Below are 24,410 nucleotides of genomic sequence, written 5' to 3' on the forward strand. Positions count from 1 at the left end.
TCTACATGTCACTTCCTGCATGCATGCCATAGGTTTGCCATCATGGTTACATAGGCTGACAGCAGCAAGAATGTTCTGCGCACAAAAATAGAAGGAAACTTTGATTCCTGCAGTAGATGAATGGCTGCAAAAGTTGATGGAACTAGCAGAGATGAGTTAGCATCTCAGAATTGACCGCTTTGATTAAAGAAAAGAGCATAATTAAATTTTGTTTCTACTTGGAAACTGCTTTTGGACTTCGTGCTTGAGGTGGAAAGAAAACAAAACTTTGATTTTGCATTTTGCTGATTTGATAGGTTTGTTGTTGCAGAAATGGCCAGTATATATTATGTAAAAATAAAAAGTTGAGATTTTATGTTACTGCACCAAAAGGAGTTGGGTTAATACTTTTATTTCTCCTTTCCCCTACATTTTTCTCTGTTCCTCTTTTCCTCTCTTATTTTCTTTTTTCTTTGCACTTCTACATTTTATATTTTGATCAACAAATAAAATACTAAAGGATCGTAACAATAAACCAATATTGAGGGTGAAGGTTCGTTCTACTGGGTTTCCCAAAAAGACCCAACCTGAAAATAAGCCCTAGTATGATTTTCAGGATGCTTGTAATATAAGCCCTACCCCCTAAAATAAGCCCCAGTTAAGATCGTCAGACAGACAGACACATTTAGTACTGCATTTCCCCTGAAAATAAGACCTGGAAAAATAAGACCCAATGATTTTTTGGGGAGCAAATATTAATATAAGACCTGGTCTTATTTTGGGGGAAGCACGATATTATATTCACCACTATTGCAAAACCAATATTAGCAAAAGAGGGGGGGGAAATCCTCTGCTGCTCACCGAGAATAGAGCCAGATAAAATAGTTGACAAAGAGGCCAAAGAGCCTTCCCATCTCCGGACAGATCCTGTCTTCAGATCTCATTTCAGAAGGTATGGTGTTCCAGAAGGAAGGAGCTGTGACAGGAAAGGCTCCCTTCCAGAGCCCCATACAATGACATTTTTTTCATTGAAGGGATCCAGAGCGTGTCTCCCGTTGGATCTAGTGGGACTAGTAGAAAGAACCAGGGGGAGGCGAGCCTGTAAATAACCGAATGCCATCTCATGGAGGACAACAGGTCCATCAATACCACCCAGAAGCATAGTGGGAACTAATGAAACTAGCAGAGCCGTAGTGGGACATGGATATCCCGGTAACTCCCTGTTATGACACTATCTGCACCACTATGTGGATGAGTCATATGTCACAAAATACCTAAATTTCTCAGTGGCTCAAACTTAAACACATCACTGATAAAGCAATGAGGAGACAGGGAGGGAGGTCATATGACCCTGGAACCCTTTGATTGCCACAATGTAAAACAGATGTTGAGACTCTAGGAAGAGTGCAGAGAACAGCAACAAAGATGATTAGGGGACTGGAAACCCACTTTCTCAAAAAAAAAAAAAAATCAACACCATATATTTACAGCCCTTGTGAAGAACTGGCCTTTTCTATTCTTATTCCTTCTCTGTATTCCAGAGTGGTTAGCCATAGATGGTTCCTTTCCTGACAGGATACCAGGTAGCTGAGGGCCAGGATTTGACATGCATGTTGTGGTCCGCCGGCACCCTGCGAAAATGGCGGCAGAGTGGGACAATGGGGAGGAACATAGGCCAGTCCGGGAGTCTGGGGAGGACTTGGACGAGGGTCCTGCATCCGATACAGAGATGGGGCCAGGGCCATCTGGGAGTTATGTGCTGACTCCAGAGCCTCCAGAATATGACAGCAGTAAGGCAGAGGAACGAGTGGAGCCTGTTCCCAGTGCGCATGTGCGCAGAGCTGCCAGAAGGCAAGAGGAGCTAAGACTCAGGAGTAAGGCTTGGAGATGATTGGCCCCTCCCGTAAGTTATAAAGGAAGTGCAAAGGTAGAGAAACCTTTGCAGGAAGCAGTATTGTTTGCTCTGTTCGGATTAAACCTTGAAGCCTGTGTGGACTTTGTACTTTCGTTGTTTTTTTACAGCTAATTGGGCACTTTAGTTGTTGGCAGCAATTCAAAGGAGAGAAAGGTGGGTGCTTATCTCTAGAGATTGTTTGGGACTCATTATGTGCTGGGAATGAATGTAATTCCCAGCATTGAAATAAAACAAGAGTTGTTTGGACTAAGCATGTGCTTAATTACGGTCTCAGGAAGCCTTGGTCAGAACAATGCAGGAGAATCAGAAGAGACCCCAAACCAGCCAAAAAAAATTAGGAATCCCTACGGCAACTTTTGATAAGCTTTCGACTTTTACTGCTCAAGAGAGAACAGATTTTTTATTGAGTCCTTGGTGAGCATGATTGTTTGCCTGAAACATTTCATTACCCTACAAGGTGATATAATCAGTGCTAATGAGTGCGGTGCTTGCTCTCTATTCACACACAGTAGCTTGCCCTGCCAATGTTAGTGGGGTGGGGTTTTCTCCCTGATAGTTCCTTCATTAGGTATTATTGATTGTTTGTCTGGTGTCAATAGACACACAGAGATAAGGCACATTTACACAACGTCCATAAGATACAATAGCAGTAGCACTTAGACTTATATACCATTTTACAGAACTTTACAGCCCTCTCTAAGCAATTTACAGAGTCAGGCTCTTGCCCCCAACAATCTGGGTCCTCATTTTACCCACCTCGGAAGGATGGAAGGCTGAATCAACCTTGAGCCTGGTGGGATTCTATCTGCCAAATTGCAGGCAGCCAGCAGTCAGCAGAAGTAGCCTGCAGTACTGCACTCTAACCACTGCACCACCCCGGCTCAACAATAAAAACACTACGAAGGAAATAAGAAGACCCGAACACATCTTCTCCGGCAACCAATAGCCAGATAAGCAGGGGGTTAACATCAAACAAGCTTCAGGTAGTCTTCACTTAATGATGGGTCACTTGCTGACCATTTAAACACATGAAGGAGCCCCCCCAAAACTATTTGCAACCCGATCCCAAAATTAGGGCCGCTGCAATGCCCCTCACACAGGGTTGGGATTCTACTGATTTGGACTGGTTCGAGTGAACCGGTAATTCCGGTGAGCATTTGGCCCCACCCACCCGCCCCTGCTCTTTCCTGTGCTTTATTTCCTTGTTCTGGAGCACAGCTGATTTGTGTGGCAGAGTGCTTTTGCTGTGCCTCAGCTGTTTTACTCACCGGGGCTTCAGTAGAAGGTAAGTATTATAGCTGAAGATGGGCTTTTTTTAAAGGGTGGGCACGTGCGCGAAGCACACGATCATCAAGTTACACCGGTTGAATCACACCACTGCCCTCACAGTTGTTCGTCCTTATGACCAACCACAGGGATGCTGAAGCACCCCTCTTGCCTAGCGCTCCCCCATTGGGTTCCCATAGCCCAGTGGTGGGATTCAATTTTTTTACTACCGGTTCTGTGGGTGTGGCTTGGTGGGTGTGGCAGGGAAAGGTTACTGCAAAACCCCCATTCCCTCCCCACCCCACTAACCTGCTTTCCAGCTCTGTTTTCCTATGCAGGGCAACTAAAGAAGACCCAGCCAATCAGCTGGGACTCAATGGGAGGCGGAGAATAGATGGGGGCGGGGCCAGTCAGAGGCAGTATTTGCCGGTTCTCCGAACTGCTCAAAATTTCCACCACTGGTTCTCCAGAACTGGTCAGAACCTGAAGACCACCTCTGCCATAGCCTTACCCCCACTATGCCCCCATGGGCTTTTCCCCACCACCACTAGGTCCCCACAGGGATTGGGCCTCCTCCCCACCTCACCCCATCATCTAACTCAGTTTTCTGGTTTCAAGGTCAATAGCTTAACCGCTACACCAACGTGACTCTCCCTTTATGCCCTGTTCTTTCCTCTTTCTTGTGGGGTTTTCTCCTGGTTTATGAAAAGGATTTGCATCTCATCTAACTACCTTCTGCAACACATTGCTACATGACAGTGCCTGCTTTCTGAATATTTATTTTAATACACTGTTTGGTACTATTAGTAGTGCCCATAGAAGAGTGTTGAAAATGCTCTATTCCAACAGCCTCCACTAAGAAAATATCAAAATGAGTGTTCGTAACAGCATTATAGATTAGTGATATTACTTTGCATTTTCCGCAACAAAGGCCTTGAACTACTAAGCAAATGCTAGCTGAAGTAGGTGGGCTGAGGGTGTCCTTCTGACAGATTAGAGAATTAATTAGTGCTTTGATGTCTTAAGCCTAAACAAAGGCTTACACCATTTCCCCCCCCTTTTGCAAAACAGAACAAAACCCAGAGAAACGGGCATTGCAGTTGCTTGCTTCTCTCCCACGAAAAATCATCAGTATGATTTTCCTGGGTGCTGCAATTAAGAGATTATAGCTTTTAGCTAACACTTCTTTAGAAGCCATGACCTTCCTTAGAAACAAAATAAACCTCACAATATACTACTCAAAAATTGTCTGGGACCAAGAACTAGGGAACAAATCTATACAATTTATCCCAAGTTATAATTTCAGAGAAAAATTGGTACAAAGGGCATACGGATGGCATACATATAGTTGGCATGCAACTCCATCGATCATTCCTAAACTAGAATAGAATAGAATTCTTTATTGGCCAAATGTGATTAGACACACAAGGAATTTGTCTTTGATGCATAAGCTCTCAGTGTAGATAAAAGATATAAATGATAAATCATGATCATAGACATCATAAATACATTCATCATGTTAACAGTAATATATAAAAAGCATGTTAATAGTAATATACAAAATCCTAATGCTCTGATGGTCATTTCGAAAAATCCTTTCTTAGTGAGCACCTAGAAGGCAAGAGGAACACACGTGCCAAATTTCAAGTTTGTAGGCTTTATGGTTCTGAAGATTTTGTGATGATGCGTGAGTGGTCTCACTGTTACTACAGTATAAAGGCCCATACTGTACATTTAAGTAGACCTTTCAGACTTAGAAAAAGAAAAATAACGAGATCGATATTAAAGATTTTCTGCTACTTACAATCTTTTACAAGACTAATTTTAATGTTATCCCAGCTTTCTCGGGAGGGAAAAGGATCAAGTACCCTCAGCAAACAAAATTAAATTGTACGCATCATTAATAAGGCTCTTAACTAAAGAGAGAGGCAAAATGATACAAATAAAATAGCTTTCACTTCTACAAGTAACAAAGAGAAGGCAAAATATTCTCAGTCTGAACTGTATCTTACTAATTTATTCAGGGGAAAAAAATTCCTCACTACCACACCACAGCACAAAAAGTTGCAGCTATTTTAAGACCTCACCAACAGGTACAGCGAGTAACTGACTGGAAACATCTGTCATGTTTTACTTCTGAATAATGAATCTTCTTTTCTTTACACAAAACTGGCCGAGAATTTTATTTAACAAACCCATAAGTGGGAAGGAGGACATCTATAGAGATTCTCCGTCATCCAGGTCACAGTTGTCCCAAAGGTGATTTTTCAGGAGGCAACTGGACTTTCTTGTTTTTTCCTTGAAGACGTTTTGCTTTTCATCCAAGAAGCTTCTTCGGCTCTGACAGGATGGTGGGGAATGGAAGGATTTATATTCCTCGCAGACAGCTGGTCATTTGCATCCTTTTAGAGAGTTGTTGAGGCCACCTGGAGGTTTATCTGTGTCCTCAGGGTCACCTGGATGGTGCTCCTGGCTTTTTACAGATTACAGGAACCAGGAGCACTACTCAGGTGACCCTGAGGACACAGATAGTGGCCTCAATGACCCTCTAAAAGGATGCCAAGTGGCCTCAATGACCCTCTAAAAAGGATGCAAATGACCAACCGTCTGCAAGGAATATAAATCCTTCCATTCCCCACCAGGTTCTGACCAGTTCTGGAGAACCGGTAGCAGAAATTTTGAGTAGTTCAGAGAACCGGCAAATCCCACCTCTGACTGGAGATTTTACAGTGTCCTTCCCATGCCACGCCCACCAAGCCATGCCCACAGAACGGATAGTAAAAAAAAAATTGAATCCCACCACTGTTCCTCACTCTCCTGTCAAAGCTGAAGAAGTTTCTTGGATGAGAAGCGAAACATCTTCAAAATAAAAAAAACAAGAAAGTACAGTTGCCTCCTGAAAAAGCACCTTTGGGAAGGAGCACATCTCCTGTATGGTGATTCTCACTTAAATATCAAAACGTGTAGTCCTTAAGTACCATTGGAACCAAACTTGGACTACTGGCAAAAGGCAGAGCTGTAGGCTAGATTGGAAAATCTAAGAAGCCTCCCAGGAAAAGCAACGACAAAGCACTTCCACGTTTTTTTCCTTTGAAGCAACATCGAGAAAAGCAAAACAAAACAGAAGGATGGGCATATAAGCAGTGTCAGATTGTGATGGGTACCGGTGTAAAAGGGGCAGAAATTAGGCAAGGAGAATATTCTTGATTGATGGTGCAGTAAGATTACACGCCCTTGGTCTATTTTAACATCTCCAGGCCCACGTGGGAAAAAAGTGTTTCTCAAATGGGATTTTAGAGTCTCTCCCCGGTAGTCATGCCAAAGGCAAAAATATTATACCTAGCCCAGAGCTTTCCTTGGTTTGGAAAATGTCAGTGAAGAGAGATAATTGGCCGATTCATAGAAGTCCTTTGTCGTCCAGGTCCTATTTGTCTATGACAAGATACTTGCTTCTGTCTGAAATATAATGCCATTAAATCTTTGGGAGAGTTGGTATTGGCTTTGTCTTAGCCCAGTGTTTCTCAACATTGGCAATTTAAAGATTTGTGGACTTCAATCCCCAGAATTCCCCAGCCAGCAAAAGCTTTGCTGTCTGGGGAATTCTGGGAGTTGAAGTCCACACAACTTAAAGCTGTCAACAGTGAGAAACACTTGTCTTAAGCCAAGATTTATAGATACTCTGATAATATCACCATAGGGTATTAATTTTTGCTCTAGGATGCTCTTCTGGCTTAAGAGATCATTATTAATCCAAGTGGAATTGTATCTTCAAGCCAGCACAAATAGTCCTTCATTTATAACCATCACTGGGGCCAGGTGGCTTTTAAGTGAGTCATGCTCAATTTTGCAGGATTTTTTTGGCATGGTTGTTAAGTGAACCACATGGTTATTAAACAAATCCGGTTTCCCCCATCGATTCTGCTTTTTGGAAACCAGCTGGGAATGTGACAAATTCTGATTTTGGGACACTGCAACCGACATAAATATATGCCGGTTGCCAAGAATTTGAATTCTGAACACACGATGCAACAGTTGTAAAGGCGAGGACCGATTGTAAGTCCCTTTTTTCAGTGCCCTTGTCACTTCAAACGGTCACTAAATGAATAATTGTAAGTTGAGAATTACCTGCAGCTTAAGATCATCCTTCTTACAGAAAAGTTAAGACCAATCTTAAATTTATCAGATAAAGGAAGGAGAATGCTGTTTGCCTTTTTTTTAATAGAATAGAATACTTTATTGGCCAAATGTAATTGGACATACAAGGAATTTGTCTTGGTGCAAATGTTCTCAGTGTACATAAAAGAAAAAATGCATTCGTCAAGAGTCAAGATTCATAAGGTGCAACACTTAATAATAGTCATAGGGTACAAATAAGCAATCAAATCATACTAGGAAACATGTCAATATAAATTGTAAGGATGCAAGCGACAAAGTTACAGTCATACAGTCACAAATGGGAGGGGATGGGGGATAAGGAGTGGTGAGAAGATTAATAGTAATAGTAATGCAGACTTAGTAAATAGTTGGACAGTATTGAGGGAATTATTTGTTTAGCAGAGTGATGGCATTTGGGGAAAAAACTGTCCTTGTGTCTAGTTGTTCTGGTGTGCAGGGCTCAATAGCGTCGTTTTGAGGGTAGTTTATGTCCAGGATGTGAGGGTTCTGTAGATATTTTCACAGCCCTCTTTTTGACTTGTGCAGTATACAGGTCCTCCATGGAAGGCAGGTTGGTAGCCATTGTTTTTTTCTGCAGTCCTAATAAATACTTTTTATTTTTTCACCTTTAAAAAACAAATCATATATACAATTTTAGCCAGGAGATGGGCTAATTGTCACTAAAAATGGCAGGCAGTGTTCTCCTTCCTTTATCTGAAAAAAGCCACTGAAGCTGCACATGTTTTTATGAACCACTAAAACCCGCTGAAAACAAACTGCATATCAAAAGCATGCACCTTCAGCAGTTTGTCAGCTCCAGGATGAAAAACGATACCTGCCATTTGTATTACAGGTAGTCCTCAACTTACAACAGTTCATTTAGTGACTGAAGTTACAACAGCCCTGAAAAAAATAACTCATTACTGTTTTTCACTCTTAACCCGTTGCAGCATGATCAAAATTCAGTCGCTTGGCAACTGGTTTGTATTTATGATGGTTGCAGTGTCCTTTTGCAACCTTTTGATAAGCAAATTCGACAGGGAAGCCAGGTTCACTTAACGACCGTGTTATTAACTTGACAACTGCAACGATTCACATATGGCAAGAAAGGTCATAAAATGGAGCAATTAGCAACTGTCTCACTTAGCAACAAAGATTTAGGGCTCAATTGTGAACAATCTGTAATATTCAACCCATCAATAAATGCAAATTCCAACTTGCATCTATGTTCACGTTAAAACAAAGTTAGGAACAGAACTTATTTTGGGACCTGCCTGTACTCTAACTTTAATTTTAGGCACATGCCTGATTTTACCTTGAAGAGGGCATTGGCAACTCCTTTGGGTGTTGCACGTACAGATCTTAGAAATTTAATCTGGAACAGTTTGGGGTGTTTTTCCTAGGATGAAGGCCCACCTGGGCACTGTTCAGTATTTGAGCTAAGGTTTCAGTTTAAAATAGCTTCAAAGCATATTCTATTTTAACCAAAGTCGGCATTAATTCACCTCCTTTGGTTAAAATAGAATTGCTTGATGGCATTTGCAGATCTTAATGCTGTCTGGGAGACTTAAGCTTAAGCTGAATTTTGCAACAAAGGATTTCTTGAGACTTGAAAGAGTTCATTGAATGCAGCTTCTCCATTGTGAGATTTATCTACACAGACATCTCTTAGATGGAAGAAGGAATTTACTGTAAACGTTGAGCCTTCTTTCAGGAATTTGTTTGTTTTATGCATAAAACACAAGTTTTCATATTATTCCAGATGTCCAGTTCCTGCAACCGTTCATTGTATGTTTTAGCCTCCAGTCCTGAAGCATTGTTTTTCCTGAAGTAATGTGTGGATGACCCAGGGTGGGATACAAAATAAACACAGTCACAAAAAGCAGATGAAGCCCCTTTTATTCCTTCACTTTGCTTCCAAGTTCCAAATGTCCTTGACTGGAGACAAAAAAAAATCTCCCACACGAGCAGTTACAACAAGGAGGAAATGCCATTTAAATTATAAAGAGTAAAAAACAACACAAACCAGGCAAGATAAGGACTGGAGGACTTCCACAGATAACAGAACACACACTGGGAAGGACACCAAACTCAGAGAGGAACCATAAACTAGAGATATTTCCACGCTTTGTTTCCAGCACTTGCTCGTAGGCATGTTTGTCCTCTTATTCAGTTGTCACAGCTGCAGCCCATGAAGACGATCAATGCCCTCTCCTTCCAAGTAGACCACGTCTCTCCCTTATCCTCTCCTCCCTGCGTACCCTAGGATGGAGAAGGAATGGGCCTGGGTCCTCTGACTACCCAGCCAGCCTCTGCCCTTCCCCAGCCTCCTCCACAACCTCTGGAGCCACACCTCCACTCCCTGTGGCTGTTCCTCCTTTCTCTCAGAGTCAGTCTCCACCAGGGGCATGACACAATGGAAAAGGTTTCACATTAACCCCCAGCAAGTACCAGTCTCAATATAATAGCCAAATTGTTATCATGTAAAAAGTCTTGCTGCAGATATATCAACAATGGGTGACATTAAAGAAAAAACAGACCCCCAAGGTTAAAATAAATCAAACAAACAATAAAGTAAAGGGATCTTTCTTTGGGAAAGACACGAAAAGAACGCTTGCAAATTCAACACCCACAAAAGACACTGTGTGGAATTATGGGACCTGCTCTGATCTCTGTTGTTGCTAAAGTGGGGTGGGTGTTTATTGTGTGGGTGCACCACAACTGTCTAATTGTAATGTGGTTTGACATAAAAAATAATTGCAGAAGAAACCAAGCACGTTTTAATTAAGTAATATAAGCAGAATGCTGAGCATACTGTGAATCTAAAAATGTAAATTAGGGCAACATTTCTTCAAAGATGGATGTCACTTTTCCTTAATTAATCTTTTTTTTAAATATATCTATATATATAAAACAGGGAAGTGGGGAAAAAAGCAAAACAAAAGACTAGAGAGGCGTCATATCTGTAAGAGGACACAAAAAAAGCAAAAAATTGTATACTTAGTGCCCAATATATCACTGACAAAGAATTAACCATAAAAAACAATACATTGATTTATTTTTAACAAAAGGAAAAGGGATTTTAAAACTCTTGTTAAAACTCTGGCTGAATGTCAATATAGGTAGTCCTTGACTTACGACCACAATTTCTGTCCCAAATTTCTGTTGCTAAGGGAGACATTTATTGAGTTTTGCCCCCATTTTACAACCTTTCTTGCCACAGTTGTTAAGTGAGTCACTAGAGTTGTTGAGTGAGTAACCTGGTTGTTAAGTGAATTAAGTTACAATGGCACTGAAAAAGTACTTATGACTGATTTTTCACACTTTCTCTCTATAACTGTCTGGTTATGGTTCTGCAACCCAACAGGACAGACACAGACTCCAGAGAGTAATTAGGACTGCAGAAAAAACAATGGCTACCAACCTGCCTTCAATCGAGGGCCTGTATACTGCACGAGTCAAAAAGAGGGCTGTGAAAATATCTACAGACCCCTCACATCCCGGACATAAACTACTTCAACTCCTTCCCTCAAAATGACGCTATAGACCAGAACAGCTAGACACAAGGACAGTTTTTTCCCCAAACGCCATCACTCTGCTAAACAAATAATTCCCTCAACACTGTTCAACTATTTACTAAGTCTGCACTACTATTACTATTAATCTTCTCATCACTCCTTATCACCCATCTTCTCCCACTTGTGACTGTATGACTGTAACTTTGTTGCTTGTATCCTTACTGTTTATGTTGACTGTTTCCTAGTATGATTTGATTGCTTATTGTACCCTATGACTATTATTAAGTGTTGAACCTTATGATTCTTGATGAATGTATCTTTTCTTTTATGTACACTGAGAGCATCTGCACCAAAGACAAATTCCTTGTGTGTCCAATCACACTTGGCCAATAAAGAATTCTATTCTATTTTCTATTCTATTCTTATGACCATTGCAGCATGTCTGTGATCATTTGATCCAAAATTCGGATGCTTGGCAACTGGGTTCATAGTTATGATGATTGCAGAGTCCCAGGGGTCACGTGATCCCATTTTGCGACCTTTTGACAAGCAAAGCCAATGGGGAAGCCAGATTCACTTAACAACCATGTTACAAACTTAACATCTGCAGTGGTGGCAGGAAAGGTCATAAAATTAACTTAACAAATGTCTCGCTTAACAACAGAAATTTTGGGGTCAATTCTGATCATAAACCAAGGACTAAAAATACTTTTATTTTCCAGTTTCTGTTTCCTGCTTTCAAATATCAAAGGGGTTATCCTTACAAAAAATGTTTTTCAACTACGGGAATATATTTGAAGCTTAAACTAAATTTGATCGTCAAAGACAACAGACTTTAAGAGCATTATTTCGGATCTTAGAGCTGCTTTAAAAATGGAAATATTAATTTTCTGCTTCTTTCCCCCACCCCCCAAAAAAATTAAACCTGAAGCTGAAACAATGGCACTTGCTTGGGGCATGTTTTATTCATCAGTACAAAAAAACTCAAGATTTTTGAAGTCAGTTAAATTTAGAGAAACTAAAGGGAAAGACTTGTCAATGCCGAATCTTGAGCAGAGCGAACTGCCTATCATTTAAAAAAATATCTCGCGTATTATCTGAAATCGTAATACAGGATGTCCTCTATGTATGACCACAATTGAGCCCAACACCTCTGTTGTTAAGCGAGACATTTGTGAAGTGAGTCTTGTCCCATTTAACAACCTTTCTTGCCACAGTTGTTAAGTGAATCGCTGCAGTCGATAAGCAAGTAACCTGAGATGACCCAAGGTGGGATACAAAAGCAACAAAGTCACAAAAACAGGTGAAGCCCCTTTAATTCCTTCAACTTGGCTTCAAAGATCCAATTATCATTGACTGGAGACTAGGGGTGGTATTCAGCCAGTTCACACCGGATCGGGCGAACTGATAGCAAGGATTTGGTGTGGGTCGCCGAAAAGGTAGTAAGTTCTGGCTGGCCACGCCCCCAACCCGATCGCCTGGTCGCCGTTGGCTTGCTCGCCCCACCCGCCTGACGCTGCCCCTTAAGGTATTTCTTTTTTTCCCCTCCTGACAATCAGCTGTTCATACGATCAGTTGTGCTGGGATTCTCCTTGCTGAGGCCCAAGAAGGCAAAAAAATGGAGGGAGGGGATCAGCCCCGCTCCATTTTTTGCCTTCCTGAGCCTCTGAGGAGCCTTCTGGGAGCAAAAAAAAAACCTCCCCAGAGGCTCTTCTGAGGCCCAGAAGGCCCAAAAACAGATGGGGCCTTCTGGGCCTCAGAACAGCCTCTGCAAAAAGCAAAAAAGCAAAAAAAAAAAAAAAAAAAAAAAGGCACGCCCACCCAGTCACATGGCCACACCCACCTAGCCATGCCCACCAAGCCACGCCCACAGAACTGGTAGTAAAAAAATTTGAATCCCACCACTGCATGGGACCAGTATCCAATCTCAATTCTAGTTATTCCAAGTATTTGCTCCATATATCTATAACTATAGCTACTGAGTAGTGCCACCAAATTACCGTAATCCCTTTGCTTCAACCAAATGTTGGCTTAGCTATGCAATAGAGGAACACTGATCCTTACAGACTTCCAACAGAATAAACAGAGTTGGAAGGGACCTGGGAGGTCTTCTAGTCCAACAGGACAGCCGTTTGTCTAAATTGGTATAGGGTCTCCTGCTTGAGCAGGGGGTTGGACTAGAAGACCTTCAAGGTCCCTTCCAACTCTGTTATTCTGTTAAGAGAGGGAGGAACCTAACAGTCAGAGAAAGAAACTTAGGAAGCACCCACCCTAATTGATCAGATATTTAAAAGCAGTGGCAGAAAGTTTGCCACTTCAGACTTGCAAGATTCTACTAATGGAGCCTTCCAAGAAAGTAGACTTAGCTCATCTAGTTGTGTTTCCTGCCTAGGTCACCTAGGAGAGCAGACCTAATCTCGACATTTTTTCCATCTTGAAATGATATTTTAGAAGTCAGAATTAAAGCCAATACAAAATTATCTCTGTTGTGGTTAGCCGGCAGCAGGTGCGGACGGCTGAGGAGAGCGAGGACTCAGATGCTGGGCCAGGACCATTAGGGAGTGGACTGCTGCCTTCAGAGATTGTGGGGGCTGGCAGCAGCGATGAGGAGGTTTCCGAGGAGCCTGTGCCAAGTGCGCGTGCACGAAGTATTGCTCATAGGAAAGAGCAGTTACAACAGCACTGGAGACTCGGGAGTAAGGCTGCAAGGTAATGGCCCCCTCCTTCAAGCAGATAAAAGCCAGCTGTGAATTGGACGTTCTTTGCAGGAAGAAAAAATATTTTGAAACTCCAGCCTCGTGGACATTGCAGTATCTTAAGTTGGTATTTGAAGACTCTTACGTTGTAAAATATTTCTTATCTGTTATTCTTGGCATCCTCACACAGTTTTAGCGAGGTTTGTGCTTATCAAACTTAATTAGTTTGCAGCAGCCTTTTAACTGGGGATTCATAATACTCATTAAAAGGTTTCTGTTCCCTTTGGTTATTGTTTGTTTTATTGGAAAAGGGTTTGGGTCAGAACAATCTCTGCAGAGCATTGATAACAATTTACATGACAGTAAAGATAAAAGGCAAAAGGTTTTACTCCGCTGGTCGTAACCAATTTTACGGTGGTCATCTCTGTTTCTAGGTCACTGATCATGTGACCAGCATGACATCATGATGGCTTCTGAGATCATGTGACCAGCATGACATCATGCTGCAGCACAGAGTGTGTGACAAAACACGGAGATCTGTTCCCTTCCTGCCAAAGTGGTACCTATTTATCTACTCGCATTCGCATGCTTTCAAACTGAAAGGTTGGAAGGAGCTGGAGCGAGGACAGCTCACCCCGTCGCGCAGCGCTCAAGTCTCAAAACTAGGTTTTCAGCTTTCCAGCCAGTAAACCGAGCATCTTAATTGCTGAGCCATTGTGCTGTGCTGCCCCTTTATATGATAATACTGACGTATGAAATATTTTTGTTGAATCCCAATCTGCAGAAGCAAATAGGGGGAAAAACGAATATAAATGGAATATCTGAATAGGATTACCCAATTAATCCCCATGCAAACAAACATTAGTCATTTTAAAGTCTTTTTCAGGGTTCCAGTCTACATTTTATATTTCACTTTTAGTTTAACAATGGCTACGAATGCCATTATTTGATGCATTCCTTTTAACAAATATGCAAGAAAAACGTTTAAAATAAAACCTGTTAAACTTTTTGTTTGCACATCAATGCAATCCAGGAAGAATAGATTTATTGACCTCTGTTTACTCCTGTCTTACTGTTTGTCTATTCAGTTTTGTGCAGAGCTGACTGTTTGATTCCCGTACATGAAAATTTCATACTGTTGGCACCACTCTAAATAAATTATTAAAAGAAATGAATATGAGTGTTGTGTTTAGATTTCCAGCATCCTTTTTTTAAAAAATCCCTTTTATTTTCTTGCTGTTGTACAATAGCTAGTCCTGTAAACATAAGCAAATACTGTGTTTTTAACCAAACATACCTAGATTTCACACAAACACACCTAGTAAGAACACAATAATCTCTGTCTGCTAGGAATTTATTCTAAATGTTAAGAAGAGTTTGGTTTTTTTTTTAAGATTAGGAAAATGTGCCTGTTAAATTTAAGCTTCAAGATATACTGGTCCCACTTTTGAAAGACGTAAATCCTCTTATCAAATTAATTATAATTGAATGCATAGAAATGATATTCTTTCTAATGACATCACTTAAATTAAAACACCATTGTCTGGAAGATGCCTTCTCTGTGAAGGCATGACATGTCTGTTTAATCCAAGTCGCAAATAATTGTTTGTCTAATAGGGCGGCTATACCATTAGAAATTAATTAATTAATTAAAATTGCTTGTCTTGCTCAATTTTTCTGTTTCCCCATTTACCTTTCCTTAATCAGTGATGTCCCCAGGGAGGAAAAGAGTTCAACCTGACAAAAGCAACATCACAATAGAAGCCCTTGCTTCTCTTTATGTCATTACCCCGTATCACAAAGTTATTACAGACAATATTGCTCATCATAAATTTGTTTTGTGTTTAAACGCTACTTTAATCTGTCTATAATGTTGGACTATACCAACATACTGATATGAACTGATCACTTGCTCTTTTGATCAATCCATATTAAACCCCAAAACAACTTATTTATTATTCACTCATTTTTCTGTTGCTATACTACACATGCTTAGCAGAGTAACAGGGTTGGATGGGAGCTACAACTTCTGTAGGCAAGTTGTTCTACTGGTTAATTATTCTCACTGTCAGAAAATCTCTCCTTAGTTCCAGGTGGCTTCTTTCCTTGAATTGTTTCCACCCATTGCTTCTTGTCCTTTGGAGAATATGTTGACCCTCTCTTCTTTGTGGCAGCCCTTTAGATAGTGGAATACTGCTAGTCATGTCATCCCTATTTCTTAAACAACTGGTTGCAACTGAGTTCCATATACTCTTAGGTTTCTCCTGATGTATTCAACTCTCACTTTCATCCAGTAAAGTGGTCAAGAGCACAATCTTATATGAAATCCATGTTTGCTTCCTTTTCATAATCGATCACATATTACGACTATCTTTCTACCAGTATTTGCATGCCTTAAAGTTTCTCCATCTTCCCATCTTCAATAATAAGCACTTAGACTTATATACCGCTTTAAAGTGCCTTTATAGCTTTTTCTAAGCAGTTTACAGAGTCAGCCTATTGCCCCCAATAATCTGGGCCCTCATTTTACCAACCTTGGAAAGATGGAAGGCTGAGTCAACCTTGAGCCTGGTGGGATTTGAACTGTCAAAATGCTGGCAGTCGGCAGTCAGCAGAAGTAGCCTGCAGTACTGCATTCTAACCACTGCGCCACGGCAGCTCATTCTTTCAACATTAATAAAGGCATTCATTCTCTATATGTAACATGCAATCACTTAACTACTTTGATCTACAAGTTTGTTAATCTTTAGTTGTAGAGTAGATTCTTCATTGCACCACACAAGCTAACTTTTGCTGCAAATTATTCACGTTCTCAGCCAACAATATGGCACTGTCTACATATAAAAACACACACACAGTCATGTCTAACACATTTTGAATATCACATAAACCGTTTCTTATGCATTTATCCATAAAACACCCAAGGAGACATCATACAGTACATCCTTGTCTATATAATTGTATTCACTATTTCTCAACCTTAGCATTTTTACTTTTTCAGTACAATCACTTCTACCAATGTTCTTCACAACAAACCTCTTGGTACATTAGACACGGAGGGAGAAAGGAAGGAAAAAGGGAGGCACGGAAGAAGGAATGAGGGAGGGAGGGAAGGAGGGAGGGAGGAAGACAAGGAGGGAGGGAGGAGGGAAGAGAAGGGAGGGAGGAAAGAAGGGAAGAAGGAGAGAGGGAGGGAGGGAAGAAAGAGGGAGGGAGGAAGGGGGAGGAAGGAAGGAGGGAAGGGAAGGGAAGGGAAGGGAAGGAAGGAAGGAAGGAAGGAAGGAAGGAAGGAAGGAAGGAAGGAAGGAAGGAAGGAAGGAAGGAAGGAAGGAAGGAAGGAAGGAAGGAAGGAAGGAGAGAAAGAGAAAAAGAGAGAAAAAGAAATATCTTCATTCAGTGGAAGATAGGCTTTTTTTCCTGAATTGCTCTCCAATATGGAAGAAAGCATTACCTCAAACAAAACTTATTTTTAAAGAAGAGCCAGGAGCTTAAGATACATACAGGAAAAAATATTTGTGCTTAAGAATACAGTACTGCCATTTAGCAAATGAAATTTACCTTTACCTTATTGAATTTTTGCAGGGGAAAAAAAAAACCCTAATCTCTCATTTTTCAAAATTTTATTACCTGTAATATTTAGATAGTTAATGAATGGATATCCTATTTTCAAATATTTGCATTGTAGTATTGCAGGATATACCGAACGATTTTTAGCACAGGGTTGATAAAGGCAGAGATGGGGGTTTTGTTGATACCAATCTGTGGAAGGGGCTTCGCTTTCAACCTCTACCACCCCTTAATAAAATAAAATAAAATAAAAAGAAAAGACCACTACAGAAACCCTGTATCGGTGTTTACAAAAAGAAAGCTTGCGATGGCTTGGCTAGAATGCTGATACCGAAGTTCACTCTTTTATGCATTCAGCCTGCCTGACAGCAAACTCTTCCGAATCCCGAAGGACATCATTAGTATGAAGAAATATCGTACATGACAGAAGGTGACATTCAACATGTCAACATGTATTACAGAACAGTGCTCAGGCCCTTGAAAAACTTAAGTTATTCCCTAGTTCTATCACTTTCCTATTGGCAGGAACAAAAACAATTTGCAACTCCCATCCCGCGCATCTGCTTTTTAGTCATCCTGCCATTAATAACATGCAAATTTTTCAGACAGGAGTCATCACAAAGGGCACCAGCTAAATTCCCTTTCTTTTCAAATCCAAAATATTCCCGGTTATAGTATAATCTGTCTATTCATCAATCTATCAGGTTCATTTTGTAATGGGTCATACACCCTGGATGATCAACTGATCACGTGTGGACACAGTAGTAACAAATAGTGTTTGTGTTTGTATTTGTTTGTGTGTGTGTGTGTGTAAGAGAGAGAGAGAGAGAAAAAGAGAAAGAGAGAGAGAAAGTACTGCGAGAGAGAGAAAGAGAGAAAGAGAGAGAGAAAGAGAGAGAGAGAGAAAGAGAGAGAGAGAGAAAGAGAGCAATCTACCTATCTATCTATCTATCTATCTATCTATCTTTGTTTTCTTAAGTTTTCGTGGGTATTTATATGTATGGTATTCAGCTTTGTTCGGGTATTTTCCCACGTCATTATAGTTGTGCTTTTAAAGTTGTAGCAACATTTCAGCAGAATCTCATCTGCCATCATCAGGCTTCTGTATTGTGTTCCTCATGACGTGGGAAAATACCTGAACAAAGCTGAATACCATACATACATACATACATACATACATACATACATACATACATACATACATACATACATACACACACACACACACACATATGAAATAAATCAAAGGATTGACATTATCATGTGCGAAAGAACTACTAGTACTTGTCTGAGTAAACCCTCCCTCTCTCTATTTGTTTGTGTATATAAAATAAATCAGATTGAAATAATCATAGTAATGTGCCAAAGAACTAGAATATGTCTTGGTAAACATTAAACCACTATTTTCCAGCACAAAACTAAGGAATCCTAAAATAGAGTTTATTTGCTTCAGAAACCCCTCCAAATGAAAACATTAAAACTGGACAAAGTTATCTGTGTTCTCTCTCTGATATTGTGATCCCAAAATTCACAACCCTAGGCTTTGGCATATTAATTTTTTGTAAACTCCTGACTTGGGATCGCCCAGAGGGCTCCGTACAGGGGTGGGATTCAGCCGGTTCGGGCCAGTTCGGGCGAACCATATGTTAAATTTACACCTGGTTCATTGAACCGGTAGTTTAACTGACCGCTGGCTCCACCCACCCCTCCCCTCCCAGGAGTCTCCACACGTTTTGGATGCAGGTAAGTCCACGCAAAGTCTCTGGGAAGGTGAAAAATGGCCTACCTGGAAGTTCCAGAAATGGGCCTGTTTCTGACTTCCGGAGGGCCTCCAGAGCCAGGGGAAGCCATTTTCACCCTCCCAGAGGCCCAAGGGAAGCCTCCGGACTTTGGGAGATGAAAAACTGCCTTCCCTGAAGTTCTGGAAGTCCGGAATCAGGCCTGTTTCCGGCTTCCGGAGGTCCTCTGGAGCCGGGGGAGGCCATTTTCACCCTCCCAGAGGTCCGAGGGAAGCCTCTGGACTCTGGGGAAGGTGAAAAACGGCCCTCCCGGAAGTTCCAGTAGGCCACGCCTACCTTGACCAGGCACACCCAGCAACCGGGCAGAGAACCGGTTGCTGGGATTTTTGAATCCCACCCCTGGCTCCGTACAGATGCTTCTCTCGTGAAGAGTCCATAAAGAAGCAATTTCCAGTGGATTTCAGGACTCTGGGATATTGGGAGAGACAACTTTGCAGTCAGAAAGTTGCAGTCAGTGCTTTTCATAAAGATGCTGAATTCATCCACCTCCCATCTTAATCACTTTTCTCGGCAATGGATTATACATTGCTTTTTTTGGACATTAAGAACCTCCCTAAGGACAAGTTTTATTACACTCGGTGATTTTTCTCCAACCTGCAGTGAAAGATTTTTCTTTAAAACTTAAGAAAAACTTTTTTTGAAATTTTAGAATAAGTAGTGAAGGGGCCATTATAATGTTGATTCTGGAAAGATTTTGCAAAGAAAGAAAAGACTACAGGACCAGATTGACTGAAAACAACATCTGAAGATGTTATAAGAGTATTTCTTATTTGTTTAAAATCCTATTAAAATATACGTATATGAAGATCTGAGCTTTATGAAATCACTTCCTGGGAAATGTTCTGGATGAGAGAAAAACATGATAAGAGGAAATCTTGAAGGCTGGTTACTAGAGGCAACCTGAAGGAATTAAAGATTGTAACTCAGGGAGAACTTCCACTAATACAGATGAAGAAAAATATTTTAACCCTTATATGGCAACCAGAACTTACTCTTTAGAGTGTTTGCTACAATAACAATGGGCTTAAAAGAACAGATAGGATATAGCTGAAAATCAGACTGTTTTAGATATGGATTTAACATTGACAAGATCTAAGAATGACATTGAGAAAGAAGTCATACCAGACCAACAAAGAATGAGGTTTCAGTAGTTAAAAAGGACACACCAATAATATAATTAGAAGAATAACTTGAATAAATGGATCTTAACTCAGAAAAGTGCCTTGGACAAATTTTGGATTTAAAAAAAGAGATGAGTTATACCAATGAAAGAATTCCTGAGAAAAGAAAAAAGGAAAGGAAAGGAAAGGAAAGGAAAAGAGAAGAGAAGCAAAGAAAAGAAAAGATAAGAAAAGAAAAGAAAAGAAAAGAAAAGAAAAGAAAAGAGAAAAGAAAAGAAAAGAAAAGAAAAGAAAAGAAAAGAAAAGAAAAGAAAAGAAAAATTCAGTTTGGGGGACATTACCTCGAAAAGAGTGAAGGATACGGAAAGAATTTCAAAGAAAATCACAAGGTATTTCGTAAAGGGAATTATGACTTGTTTAAAAATATTTATACTGTTAATTCTGGTAGCTCTTAATGAATTTTTGCTGGTTAACGTTAGAAAGATGAGGTGTTATTATTTGTCAATTGATAAAAGATGAGATACAAGATGAATAAGTTCTGGCTGAAATATTAGAAAAATTAGATTTTTGAAAATGTTTATACTTCAATGAAGGAAAGTTGTCAATCAGACAACTAAAATAGCAGTATGATTAAAGATTAAACCTTTTTTAGGATTCATGCAGCCCCTAATAATATAAACCAGTCACTAGTTCTCAGCCTGGGTTCCCATGAGACATCGTGAGGATAAAACAGAATGGTTGAGGACTATGCTTTCCACCTAGGAGAAGAAACTAAATATTTTCTGTTTATGTCCACTATGTTTGGGAAGAAGCATTCATATATAGATGTATACAGAACTGCTGCTTAATTGGTGAACGTGAATATATCAATATATTGAGTGTCTAAATAAAAGCCGGTATCACAAACACGTTTTATATTATACACACCAGTAGCACTCCATCAAAAGTATGTCAAAGTAATTAATATTTTTAAACAGACTTTCAGTGGAACTGCGCAGAGTTACAGTAAGGAGTATTCCAAGGAGCATCTTTAATAATTAATTACATTTTGGTTTCATGATGCAATGAACAATAAAATGAAGATTCAGGCACAAGTATAAGAAACGAACAAAAGGCATGATTAATTAAATAGAATATGAAAGTAAAAATAAAACACCAAGGCATTTTGCAGCACAACATTCAGTTTATAGCTTACACAATTAGGAAAAATATAGATATTAAAATTTCATAAGCTGCTTAAAAATCCTAAATTAATCAGATCCTGCATTTTTAAAGACTAAATATTTCATGACAGTCTGTCTTCAGCAGAGTGGATTTATTAAATTTTAGCGTATTTCTTTTATAAAATTATTCTGAGCTTTTATCAGGAATAGATTTTGAACAGTTATTAGATTTAGAATGGATAATATTTAGGAGACCAAAATGTCTGTTAAAATGAAGCTTTCACTCCTTACTACTTCCATCAAAAACTATAAAAAGGGCCTTCTAATAGCATTTAACGAGATTTGAATATGAATTCTACTTTTGAATTAGTTTGAATTAAGCTTTTGATGTTAGCTGAATCTGTCAATTGGCTATTTGATGTTCCGGTAACAGGCTAAACACCCAATGACCCAGGAAGTATGTTATAAAAATAGGACTTAATCTTTTAATAAAAATTCAGTGAAGAAATGATCCCAACTAACCGCAGAGCATGTGAAGGCTGCTGACAAAAACCAGAGATTCATCAACAGCGGGAGAGCATCAAAATCCCAAGAAGTGAACAGTACCATCTGTACCGCAATAGTGAGACCATACTTGGAACAGTGAGTCCAGCTCAGGTCACCATAATCCAAAAAAGACGTTAAGATCCTGGAAAATGTGCAGAGAAGAGCAACAAAAACGATAAAGGATCTGGAGGCTAAATTATGTGAAGAATTTGAGAGGACGACATAATTGTCTTCCAGGGACAATTATGTTCAATCTAGAAGTAAGGAGAAGTTTTCTAACTCTGAAAACAATTGAGCAATGGAATAGCTTACCTCCTGGAGTTGTGAGTACTCATTACTGGAAGTTTTTAAAAATAAACTGGACAGCCATGTAAACAATGTATGTCATTTTAATGGGGTGGTATAAGGTTAGGGTGAGCAGGGGTTTGACTAGAAGACCTTCAAGGACCCTTGCAGCCTTATGACTCTATACCAAGGGTCTTCAAACTTGGCCAGTTTAAGACTTGTGGGCTTCAACTCCCAGAATTCCTGAGCTAACATGACTGGAGGAGGAATTCTGGGAGTTGAAGCCCACAAGTGTTAAAGCTGTCAAGTTTGAAGACCCCTGCTCTATATTCTGTGTTCTATCCTACAAATATTCAACATATAAAAAATTGGATTGCCGTATATATTACATTCCAAATTTATGAAGATGATTCAGCATACCATGGATGTATCAAAAGCTGCCAAGATCTCAAACTTTCTTCAAGATTATTAATTCTAAATTAAAGTACCACCTTGATGGTACAGGCTGGCATTGTAAATATATTATTTTGAGGTCTATAATAATATGATTCCATCAAGGTGGACCATTAGACACCTTTCTTGAATCACGTCAGAAAATAAGTACCACTAATTAATAAAACTGGCTGTTTGAAGTTATGAGTGAGAGAAACTCTCACAAACAGTGCTTTTTTTTTTTTACTACCTGACCTTCAAAAAGTCTATTTATGATGTACTTGGCTAATGATTTCTCACATTCTTTGCTTCTGAGCAGTTTTCTTTTATACAAGTTTTCCTTCAGCATCATTAACTAATTCGATAATTTGCAGCATGGATATTAGTTGACATTGGAGTGACTATTTTTTCCCTTGATGTTCAAACTAGTGGGTAACATTAACCAGGAATCATGAGTGAGATCCAAATGAGAGTTTATTTCGTACTCTTAACCAAGCCAGGTTTGCAATCCAGTTACAACCAGAGGTGGGATCTGACCGGTGTAACTACCGGTTCGTTGATTGTACATTTTGTGGGAGTGTGGCTCCGTTGTGGAGGAAACTGGGGAAGGGCACAGGCTGGCTGAGCATTCAGAGGAAGACCCAGGCCCATCCCCTCTTCATCCTAGGGCACTCAGGGAGGAGCGGATAAGGGAGAAACATGAATGGCATGGTCTACAGGGGAGGAAGGGGCCTTGATTCCCTTCATGGGCTGCAACTCTGAGGACTGTTTAAAAGGACAAACTGCGTATGGCCCAGTGCTGGAAGTAAAGCGTGAAAATATTTCTAGTCTGTCGGGTCTTATCTGAGTTTTGACATCCTTCCCAGTGTATCTATTTTGATATCTTCAAGCCCTTATCCTGCCTTGTCTTATTAATTGCTTCAGTGTGGTTTATGTTGTTTTTTTCCTATTTATATATATTTTGAGTTTGAACAGAAGTTATTCCTTTTCGCAACTGTTTGTGGGGGAGTTTTTTCTCCAGTCAATAATTGGACCTTTGAAGCCAAATTGAAGGAATTAAAAGGACTTCACGTTTTTGTGACTTGGTTGCTTTTGTATCCCACCCTGGGTCATCTCAATACCCTATTATGATTAGATACTAATAAAGGAGAATATTTTTAACTCAGGGTTGGAATGAGGGGTCCTTGGTGCTCTCTGAGCTTGCTTGTTTTCTTGCCAATGTTTCCTTACCCAAATTAGGTAACATCACCAGTGCGAGTTAATTAGACATTTCCTACATAACTGAAGCTTTTACAATAAATTGATTTGCATGTCTCTATTCTTTCAATTATACACTTGAGCTTATATTCAAGAGGATAAGACAGGAAACTTCACCATACAGTCACAATTAAGAAGAAAAATAAAACCAACTCACTGCTCCCCACTCACCCACCTAGAGATCTTTCAACAACTTCTCAGAGCATCATCATTTAAAGGATGTCAGGGAACAACAAGCATTAACTTGGGATGGATGGAGGGGGGTGAAATGAAGATTTCATGGTGTATATACTCAATGAACAGAATACAGAATAACACAGTTGGAAAGGCCTTCTAGTCCAGGGGTCGCCAACCTTTTGGACCTCAGGGACCACCAAACTCATAATTTTAAATCCCACGGACCAGAAACCCTGGGAAAATCCCCCAAAAAAGTCTGCAGGAAAATTCCACATCCCCTTTTCCTACCAATCCATCATTCTTTATTTGGAATCACAGGATACCGTTTCCAGCTCCCTTCTCAGGGGCAGATACAGAGAGAGAGACTTTTGGCTTCTTGCAAGGAAAGCAGCAGAAGCAGCAGAAGGCTTTCTTTCTTTCCCCCAAACTCCACCAGAAATGTGTCTTTGCCGGCACAGCCTCTTGGAGGAGGAGGCCTTGCAGGGTCCCAAAGACCCATTTCTGGCGGAGTTTGGGGGAGAGAAAGAAAGACTT

The 24,410-nt window shown here is 40.1% G+C and overlaps 1 protein-coding gene across 5 annotated transcripts in view; it reads right to left on the bottom strand.

The window, feature by feature from the left end:
• The window catches only part of RELN (reelin), a 371,671-nt gene that overhangs the window by 325,132 nt on the left and 22,129 nt on the right, over nt 1–24,410 (bottom strand). The window lies entirely within an intron of this gene.

The sequence above is a fragment of the Notechis scutatus genome, chromosome 6 (assembly GCF_049901735.1).
Source record: "Notechis scutatus isolate UNSWTSFEM ecotype Mainland chromosome 6, rNotScu1.2, whole genome shotgun sequence".
In the NCBI taxonomy this organism is placed as follows: domain Eukaryota; kingdom Metazoa; phylum Chordata; class Lepidosauria; order Squamata; family Elapidae; genus Notechis; species Notechis scutatus.